Consider the following 11,005-nt stretch of genomic DNA (forward strand, 5'->3'; position numbering starts at 1 on the left):
GAGGTGGACACTCAGGTATTTGAAGCTGCTCACCCTCTCCACCTCGAGCCCCCGGATGAACAGTGGCTGATGAGTTCTCCTCTCCTTTCGCATGTCCACTATCATCTCCTTCATCTTGTCTGTGTTGAGGCTGAGATTATTGTCCTTGCACCATGACACTAGACTGGCCACCTCCCTCCTGTAGGCTGCTTCGTCCCCGCCAGTGATGCGACCTATCATTGCGGTGTCGTCCGCGAACTTTAGGACGATGTTGTCTTTGTGGGAGGCGACAAAGTCATGGGTGAACAGGGTGTAGAGGATGGGACTGAGGACACATCCCTGTGGGGTGCCAGTGTTTGTAACAATGCTGGCTGAAGTTCTATTGCCAATCCTGACAGTCTGAGGCCTGTCAGTCAGAAAGTCCAGGAGCCAGTCACAGAGGGTGGGGTGTAGACCCAGTGTGGACAGTTTGTGGGTGAGTTTGTGAAGGTTGTGTAAGGTTTACACATTACACTATTATAGCAAAAACCCAACAAATCCACCTTCAGCAGCACTTGGTGACATGGTAAGAAAAACTCCCTTTAACAGAAGAAACCGTCAGACCCCAGCTCTGGGTAGCGGCCTTCTTCCTCGACTAGTTGCGGTGAGTGGATAGAGAACAGAAAGAAAAGCATCAAGACACAAACAAACACTGGACAAGTCAATGTGGCTGGTGACTGAGGGGCGACGCGGTGGGTAGAGCAGTCATCTCCAAACCAGAAGGTTGAGGGTTCGAATCTTGGTGCCTGCAGTCCACATGTCAAAGTGTCCTTGGGCAAGGTACTGAACCGCCCCAAGTTGCCGGTGATGGCGGCCCGGGGCCCTCGGCTCCAAACAAAGTTTCGTTGTACATGTTACAATAACAATGAAATAAAACTTCTTCTTCTTCACCAAGGAACCAAAACAACCCTGCAATACATGTCCAATAATTTCTTAGAAACCACTACATGGACAGAAACACCACCCTGTTGAAGAAAACTGCTATAGTTAAACATAGTGAGTGGCAACAGGACCCATTAAAGACGCAAACGTTGAATCGTATTTAGTCTTGGTTCAACTGTTAGCTTTAGTAAAATCATTCGTTTTTACAGACCTATCCTGTGCAGCTTTACTTGGGGTTTCCAGACGATATCCAGCAGTCTGCGCTGACGATCGATTTCTTCCTCGTACTCGAGGAGAGTTTTTTCAAAGGCCCCGAATATTTCTTCAATAGCTGTAGTTAGTCGCTCGTTCATAAACCGTCTCAGATATTGAACTGAAGACATTGCTGATTTATTACAACTAAAATAAATATCTGAAATAAGACAACTGTTTTCAACTAGCCCCTCTTTCGAAGTTAAGAATAATGGCGCCTTCTTTATATACTTCCGCCGGGTGTCACACTGTGAAGTTCCGGCGGTGAAAGTAGGCTCGTTCGAGATGAAATGCGCTAAATTTAAAATAATTGCTAATGATTTAAATGAATACCACAAGCAAATAATAAATTTAAACCCATTAATTTGAGAAATTACCTTTAACCATTTCCAGAGATGTACATTGCCGTGCTGTCAGTGGTGTTTCTTCGAACTTCAGGTCGGATTAATTTCACTATTTTTTGCTTGTATTCATGCTAGCAGCATGGTTAACCAAACCATTAGAGAGACTTGTGTGTTTCTCTAGTAGTCACGCTCAGATGTTGACCTGTGTACTAATTCTCTTTCCAGTGCTGTCTACTAGTGATGTCCAAAATGAAGCAATGAACCCGTATCGAACCACTTCATCAATGTTATCAAACCTCCGTTCATTCTTTCAAAGGTTCGTTTCAGTGACATCTAGTGGCGAAATAGGAGACAGCAAAACAATGTCTGAATGATGTGATGATGGGTGTAACTAGGACTTCTGTGAATGATGTAAATACATGTTTGTAAAGATTGACTAGTCGGTCGGTTGATTCTATAAACATGTGGTGTAGTAGTTGGGAGAAGGCCTGCTTGGGGAAACAGAGGATGTGCTAGGATGGTAAGGTGTGCTTATGTAACTAGGACAGGGTGTGATTATGTACATGGGATGGAGATTCAAAGATTTTTATTGAGAAACAATTTTTCCACGGTTTTAGACTGAGCCAGTTTCTTTTCTTGCTGACAACCTCTCTGGCTTTCGAAAACATATGTTCACATGGCACTGATGAGGCTGGTGTACATAGATATTGCCTAGCGAGCAAAAACAAGTGTGGGTAAACATTTTTGTGCTCAATCCAGTAGGTCAGAGGATCGTCACATCTTTTCAAGGGAAGTCATGTCATGTATCGCTGGCCCTCTACATCGGCATCTGCTGTGGAATTGCTGTGTGTCCTTGCCATAATAGCTTTGGACGTCATCAGTCACGTGTCTTTTTCTGCAACAAAGCAATCATCAAAGCAGTGGTTCAAGGGAAATGCCTCTTTGAGTTTGAAGCTTGTATTGGAGCATCAGTGTCAGACAGCCATCATTACTGTCTACATATCCACTAGGTTTACCTGCCCTGTTCTCCACTTTCTGATTACAACAGTTCTTTACCTAGTTTTCTCTGAGCTCCTCTTCTGCTGCCTCGGAACCAATATTCTGCATTAGGATTCTGAACACATATCCCAAAGCTGCTTTAATAAATTCAAGGCACCGCCACATCAAACACCACAGCAGTTTTAAAAATAAAATAAAGTCTAAAGATTACCTTTCACACCTCACCTCATGAGCTCCATGTTAGCAGAAAATCACCTGAGGCCTTTCATAACAGTTGGTTTGCTGGTTTGCTGTTTGCACATTGAGAGTCAAATTCCTCGTGTGTCCAACACACCTGGCCAATAAAGCAGATTCTGATTCTGATTCTGATTCTGAACATTGCCAGAATGGTCAAATTTGGACTCAGCATCATGAAATGAATGTGAGCTTTTTAGTACTGTATAATCTGTGTAAGTCATTATAAACCTGATAAGAAGAAAATCCCAACCAGTATCTGACATGAAGCCAGGACCACATGAAAAACCACTTTCTGCAATAAAACATTGCCAAAACATGGTTTGGTAACGTTTCCAATGTCACGTGTTCAGGGTTGTCACGGCCCGTCGTCTGTGCCAGGATCATCTGCTGCCACCGATGCAGTTGGGACTGTGTCTCCACCCGAAATGCTAACGTTAGCCATGCTTAGCCTCCTCTTCATCCCAGCTGCTGGCACCATCTTTACTGACACTCATATTTGTTTTCTGCAACCAAACGACTTCCTAATATCATCACATCTAAACTCCAGCAAAATTATTCAAACTTTAGCTTCACGTCAGATTAACAGGTCACAGAAACTGGATACAAAATGAATGATCACCATCACATCATCAAAATCAATACACAGATTTATTTTTACTTTCTTTTATACAACACATTATTTACAATGTTTTGTTCTGAGAGTTGCTTAGCTTTTATGAATAAAATGTGTGGTATAAAATTTAAATTGTGTTTCCTACAATCATGAACAGCTGACAGTGAAGACTGTGGTTGATACTTTTTTTTTTGTTTTTTTGTGTATGTTTATGTCTACAAGCAAATCAGTTTCCCTCTGGGGTAATAACGTTAATCAAGTTCATCATCATCCACTAATCGATGGTTAGAGATCATGTTCTAAGAAACAGCAAAGCAACAGAAAAAAGTAGCAAACATGGATGTAAACAAAAGGTTTTTTGAACAATAACTTCAGCACTAGACTACCTTATAAATAGTGTGTAGACAGGCTTCGACAGTACCTCTCCACATCAAGACAAGTTTTGGAGCAGATTTCTACAGCAAAAATATTTGAACAAGTTGCATACTGTAGGTTTAACTTAACCCACATGGCAATGGAAATGTGAATGGATTTTCTGCATCCACTCACATTTAGTCTACAATGTTTGTTTTTTTTTTTACTTGCTGTTTAAATTTTATGTTTAGAAAATCTGTGGCCAAGTGAAGTACAAAATTGGGGCAAACATTAAACAGATACATTTACAAATAGGATTTTTATTGGCATTTGCTTATGTATCTTAAACAAGGCTTTTTAGCTGTCAAAGCTGAAATGAATGCTAACTGTCATTACCATAGATATTAACTGTTGCACAGCTGTCTCGCACAGAAAAATTGACAAATCACTTAAGATTTCTAACTTTAACATCTGAATTTTTTTCTTGCATTTGAATAGTGGTAAAGTGACATGAGACTGCCAGATGTGACTGCGAGGAGAGAAAGGGCTTATAATGACCTACAACAATGTATACTGATAAAAATGTGATTCATTTATATTTGCATATTCTTTTTAGGATTGATATATACATTCAGACTACATGATCATTTGTCTTCATTCAGAGTTGTTTCAGTGATGCAGCAGTGATATTCCAGACTATTCCCGCTGATACAGGAACAAAAATTACAAAATGACACATTTTGATAATGTCAACTATTTTATACTTGCCTTTTCCCTTTATGTATTTCAGATGTGAAATATGAGCAGAAATTGCAGAACAGATTTCTCCACTATCCTGCATCTTTGTACTGTCAGAAACAATGAAGATCTAAAATGACATGCTGGATAAAGTACTTAATACCATTCCTTTAGTTTTTGTTTGCCTTATAAAAACCTGCGTTATCCTAAAGACAAAGCCTTAGCAAGTACAAAAATTAGCCTTCTGTTCAGTTGAATGCAGAAAATAATATATTTGCTACTTAGTCCTTTAAGTGGACATGTTATGTGTTAATAAAAACTCAAAGAATTGTGATTGTTTGTCTTCTCTTTCAATATACATGAATCCTGAAAGACTTTCTTACTTTTTTTTGCAATTATTAATCTAAAAAAAACAATCTCCACAGTGCAGGATCTGCGCTGGTTCTTTTTGAAGTTTAAGAAAGGTAAACTAACAACATTTGAAGAAAGGGACATTTTATATCTGTCTGCGATTTACTTCTCACTTTAGAAGTTAACAAAACATACAATTTGACGACGGCTTCCCAATCTTTTATGCACTCAAGAACATTCCTATGTACAGAATGTTCTCAAATTTTCCGTGTCTTCTATTTTGAAGTCTATGGAATGTCAAAAATTCTGTGTTTTTCTGTCAATATGGGGTGCTGTGTGTACATTAATGAGGAAAAAAATGAACTTAAATGATTTTAGCATATGGCTGCAATATAACAGAGGGAAAAATTTAAGGGGGTCTGAATACTTTCCGTACCCACTGTAAATAGTGTGTAGAGGGGCTTCGACAGTACCTCTCCACATCAAGACAAGTTTTGGAGCACATTTCTACAGCAAAAATATTCAAAAAAAGTTGCATACTGTAGCTTTAAATGAGGGCAGACATCACATCAGACTTCTCCGGTATATGTAACATGCACAGACATCGTGTAAGATTTCTGTTGCGGCTTGACCTGGGATGGGTGTTTGTACTCACACTGCCCTCTGTGTGTCCGTGGACCTGGCAGAGTGAAAGAAGGCTTCACACTAAGCTTACACCAAATTGTAAAACACTTCTGCAGCTCTTCATCTAAAAGTGTACGGCTAAACTACAGAGTTATATAACTGTACGGTGCCATTGTTTTTAGAGCCACTTTTCTTTGTTGTCTTTCTGAAAACTAAACCCTTCTGTTTTAATTACTTTAATCATAGTAATGGTGTAACATGTTATACGATGATACTGTGAAACCACAATAAGACAGTTATCATACTGGGAAAATCTCAGACTGTTGCTACCCTACTTCTCACCTGTGTGGACCTGCAAGGCCCCGCTCTCTGTGAAACTTTTTCCACAAGTGCTGCAAGGAAAGGGCCTTTCACCTGTGTGGATTCTCAAATGTCGGTTCAATTTGGACTTAAACTTAAAATCATATATGAGTTGTTCCCATTGCTACTGTGACTGGTTGATCTTGAGTATACATGCTGGTTTCCTCTCTGATCCTGGCTCTCAGCTACAGGAGAGCTGTGAGAGAGGAGCTGCTGGTCACTGTCTGGTTCTGGTTCACTGTGGTCACTGTCCTCATAAGTAGGAGTCAACATAAAGGGATTGGTCTCCTGCTTCAGTCCAAGCTGCTCTCCCTCCTGAATGCTATGGAGTTCCTCCTGTTCCTCTTTAATCTCTGGAGGCTCTGGGTCCTCTTGGTCCAGACTAGAGTTCCTCTCCTGGTCACAGAGCTGCTGGCCAGCCACAACATCCTCCTCCTCCTTACAGACATGTTGCTGAGGCAGCTCTGGAGGGACAAAGGGACACAGGGAACAGGTCACTGATGTAGTGAGAGGAAAAAACAAAGTGCTGTAAAGCCTGTATTATGTGTCATCATTTTCACAATGATGCATGAACTTAAAAATGTGATAACAGCAACTTCCCCTTTAGACTTGAGAAAAAAGTAAAAACGATTGCTCTACCCACTGAACCACAGTCAAAACAATTGGCTTAACAATGTTAATAATGAATGTTGATGACAAGATACACAATCACCTTGCAAATGTCAGTCCGCTCCTGTCTCTCTTCTCGTCTCCTTACTCATCCTGAATAACACACACACCCCAGTTCACTGGCTTTTTTTCCCCTTATGTCCAGGATGCACCCTTTCCCTGTTTTGATCCAATTTATGATGTTAGTTTTCAAACTTATCCTCTTTAAAATGTCTTTTACGGTAAACCACCCTCGGAGATGTTCTCAAAAACAGGATGCATGGCCTGATGGACTGATCCTCTGGAACAAAAGGTCAAAGCCTGCGAAGGTTACATAAGCATTTTTTCAACTCGTACTTAATAATAATAATAATAATAATAACCTTTATTTATATAGCCCTTTACAACTCCTAGGAGCACAAAGTGCTGTACAATGAAGCTAAAATAGCCCCCAAAAAAGCCATATAAAACAGTAGAACCTAGCAGAATAAAATACTGAAACATTCTTATACAAACTATACAAAGCATAACAAAAAGAACATCTCTTTGGGCAAATAAAAGCAATTGAAATATCAAACACCTGTTTAAAAAGGTGAGTTTTTAGAACTGATTTAAAAACCGCTAATTCGGTTATGTACCCTAGCTCTTGCGGTAGAGAGTTCCAAAGTCTGGGGCCATACAAAAGAACAGTTGCCCCATTTCTTATATCACGGAGCATAAATGGACAACAGGTCCTAAAGTTACGGTCTTAACTATGGTCCTAATTTGCTTATCGAACTTAAATCTCCTGTCGAATATTACTCCAAGATTTTTAACAGATTCTTTGAGTGAAAGGACAGACATCTGAGCTAGGTAGAACTACAGTTGGATCAGGGCTGATGAACATAAATTCAGTTTTACTTTCATTTAAATGAAGGAAATTCTGGGCTAACCATTTCTTAATATCTCAAATGCAATTCTGTAATGGGGCTAGTGCATTCGAGTCGGATTGAATCAGAGGCATGTAAATCTGAATATCATCAGCATAAAAATGAAAATGAACATTGTACCTTGATATAATTGAAGCCAGTGGCAGCACATATAGGGGGGACAGTAATGGCACCAGGATTGAGCCTTGTGGAACGCCTAAGATAAGAGGGACTATGTCGGAGGAAAAGCCATCAATGATAACCGAAAAGGTTCTGTTTGTTAAAAAAGAAATAAACCAATTTAGAGCCGCACCTCTCAGACCAGTGAGATGTTCAAGTTTAGAAATTAGAATCGCATGGTTGACAGTGTCAAAAGCTGCTGATAAATCTAAAAGGACCATCATAATGGAACATTTGGCATCAATGGCCATGGTAACATTGTTATGGACCTTTAGTAGTGCAGACTCTGTGCTATGGCTCAGGGTCTTTTATCCTCCATGCTGCCTGCGCGCAGGTTTGGGGGTGGAAGATGCCTGGACGTGTAATGTTAATTTTACCTGTGATCCTTTGAATAAACCAGCACGGTTATTTTTTATATATCCAAGTGGTCCGCCTCGTCTCTCTGAGTTCCTGGTTAGAAGAACTGGGTGATATCTTTCACGTGAATAGCTTTTTCTAAATCTGGACGTGATAGAAAAGGCTTAACCTTCGTTAAAAGCCTTAGGGGGAAGAAGCTGGTCTTAACTATGGTCCTAATCTGCTTATCGAAGTTAAATCTGCTGTCGAATATTACTCCAAGATTTTTAACAGAATGTTTGAGTGAAAGGACTGAGACATCTGAGCTAGGCAGAACTACAGTTGGATCAGGGCTGATGAACATAAGTTCAGTTTTACTTTCATTTAAATGAAGGAAATTCTGGGCTAACCATTTCTTAATATCATGAACGCAATTCTGTAATGGGGCTAGTGCATTCGAGTCGGACTGAATCAAAAGCATGTAAATCTGAATATCATCAGCATAAAAATTAAAATGAACATTGTAATTTGATATAACTGAAGCCAGTGGCAGCACATATAGGGAGAACAGTAATGGCGCCATGATCTAGCCTTGAGGAAGGCCTGAGGTAAGAGGGGCTATGTCGGAGGAAAAGCCATCAATGATAACTGAAAAGGTTCCATTTGTTAAAAGAAAAATAAACCAATTTAGAGCTGTACCTCTCAGACCAGCGAGATGTTCAAGTTTAGAAATTAGAATCGCATGGTCGACAGTGTCAAAAGCTGGTGATAAATCTAAAAGGACCATCATAACAGAACATTTGGCATCAAGGGCCATGATAACATCGTTATCAACCTTTAGTAGTGCCGACTCTGTGCTATGGCGGGGCTTAAAGCCTGATTGGAACTTGTCAGCCATATCCAGGCAGTCTAAATGAGACTGCAACTGGGTAAGGACAATTTTTTCCATGATCTTAAATACAAAAGGCAAAAGACAGATAGGGCGAAAGTTGGAGACTAGGAAAGGGTCAAGGTTAGGTTTTTTGAGGAGTGGTCTCACTACTGCATGCTTAAGGGCAGTAGGGACCACACCCATTTTCAAGCAACAATTTATGAAAGAGACCAGAATGGGACCCACTGTCTCAATAACCTCTTTGGTCATCCTGGCTGGAAGAGGGTCCAGGGGGGAGGAGGCAGGCTTTAGCTGTAGTACACATTTTTTAAGCTGGGGCAAAGAAATTGGAGTGAAAGAGTCTAGCGTCTGCGATAACTGAGATAAGTGAGATAAGGTGGTGCATACGGTGGGGGTTTAAGAATATTTTGCCTGATGGTCCCAACTTTATCAGTAAAATATCTCTGAAATTCATTACAGCGCAGAACTGATCCCTCAATGGGCACAGTGCCAGCAGGGTTAATAACTGAATCAATGGTTTTAAAAAGGTCTCTTGGATGCTGGCTATTATTCAAAATAATGTTCGATAAATATTGAATTTTAGCGTCTTTTATAGCCTCCTGATATGAGCAGAGGCGGTCTCTTAAGCAGCCTAGGGAAACATGCAGGCCATCCTTCTTCCATTTACGTTCCGCCTGCCTGCAGCATCTCCACAGGGCACGGGTGGAGTCGTTCATCCAAGGGTCCAGGGTGTTTCTTGCCCTCCTCCTCCTAAGGGGAGCGTCCATAATCCAGGCGCAGGTAGAGTTCAGGGAAGAACGAAAGGCATCCGGACATACAGGAGGGTTTTGGGCTTCTGACAGATAAAACTCGGAGGCTAAAAAGGCATCCGTGAAATCCAAGCTAGTTGAGGAAGTAATAATCCTACGGCGCTGACAGGGGGCCGTAGGTCTGATTACATTTGTCGGTGCCTGGACTTCAAAGCGAATTGCAAAGTGATCAGAGATGACCAAGTCTGATACATCTTTGATACATAGGGATAGGCCTCGGGAAATAATGAGGTCTAACGTGGCCCCACGTTGATGAGTGGGGCATAGTACTGACTGAGTGAGATCAAAAGAATCCAGAAGTGCATTAAATTCACTCGCTAGCTGGTTAGAAGGACAGTTGACATGAATATTAAAATCTCCACAAATGAGGAAGCAGTCGAACTGAGGAACAAGAGCTGCCAAAAGTTCCCCGAATTCATTTATAAAATCCTTTGATTTAGGCGGACGATATATAACTGCAACTAGAATTGGACTCAAAGCTGGAATGAGCCTTAGGGGGGAGAAGGCGACATTTTAGAGTTGGCTTAAAGATAGAGGCCAGACCACCCCCTCTGCCAGCGAGACGCAGGGTATTAAAAAACAAATGGTCAGCCGGCAGGAGCTCAGAGAAAAGGCTGTTATCCCCTTGTTTCAATATGGTTTCAGTGATAAAAAAACACATCCAGGTCATGAGTGGAAATAAAATCATTAAGAATAAAAGTCTTGTTATTAAGTGATCTTGTGTTAAAAAGAGCGAAGTGAAGCGGGCTTAGCTTATCCTGTGTGAAGTCGGCCTGAGTCACTGGGCGGAGGTTGGCCTGAGAACAACGTCGCTCCGGTCACCTCACCAATCAGCAATGGGGTGAGGGGAATTGACATCTCGGTCAACCGGTCAAAGGAAGCAGTAGCTATGGACCACAGTCCAGCCAGGGTCGTAGTCGCCATGCTTCAAGAGGTGGGAAGTCAGTATCAGTGTCTTTAAAAAGGACTTCAATCTGACATGGAGGCCAGCTCTTCAGCCGCGTCGCCTTTGACAAGGTCTGCCCGAGAGGGGGCCATCCAGATGTCGAAGAAATGGAGGTATGGACGCTAGTGGTGGTGGTGGTCGCTCGGATTGATAGCTTTGGTGAACGTTTGAGCGACTAAACATAGAATTATGTATTGTGTTAGGTATTTTTAGTCAGATAGATATTGGTTAGATACTTTATGTATTAGAAATGTTTAGTGGAGATAGGATGTCTAGTTAGACTGTTAAATGCTTAGGCCTGCTTATGAGTTTCTGCAGGGTATTTCTGGTCAAGAATACCAGAGAGAAGAGTTGATGACTGTCAGCAGACAGGGTGTTTAATATTATTATTATGACGTGTATAACTGTAGCCTTAGCCATAATATGTTCTTATGTTTAAGTCACGACATGTTACTAGAAGTCTGTGAGAATGTTTTTAGTTACACACCACTTAATCAACAGACACACACACACA

General features: G+C 41.0%; 1 pseudogene; it reads right to left on the bottom strand.

Annotated features, from left to right (window-relative positions):
* Positions 1-10,469, bottom strand: part of LOC109957458 (zinc finger protein 239-like) — a 12,700-nt pseudogene extending 2,231 nt beyond the window's left edge.
* Positions 10,470-11,005: the final 536 nt, after the last annotated feature.

Source organism: Monopterus albus, unplaced genomic scaffold (assembly GCF_001952655.1).
Source record: "Monopterus albus unplaced genomic scaffold, M_albus_1.0 scaffold26.1, whole genome shotgun sequence".
NCBI lineage: Eukaryota > Metazoa > Chordata > Actinopteri > Synbranchiformes > Synbranchidae > Monopterus > Monopterus albus.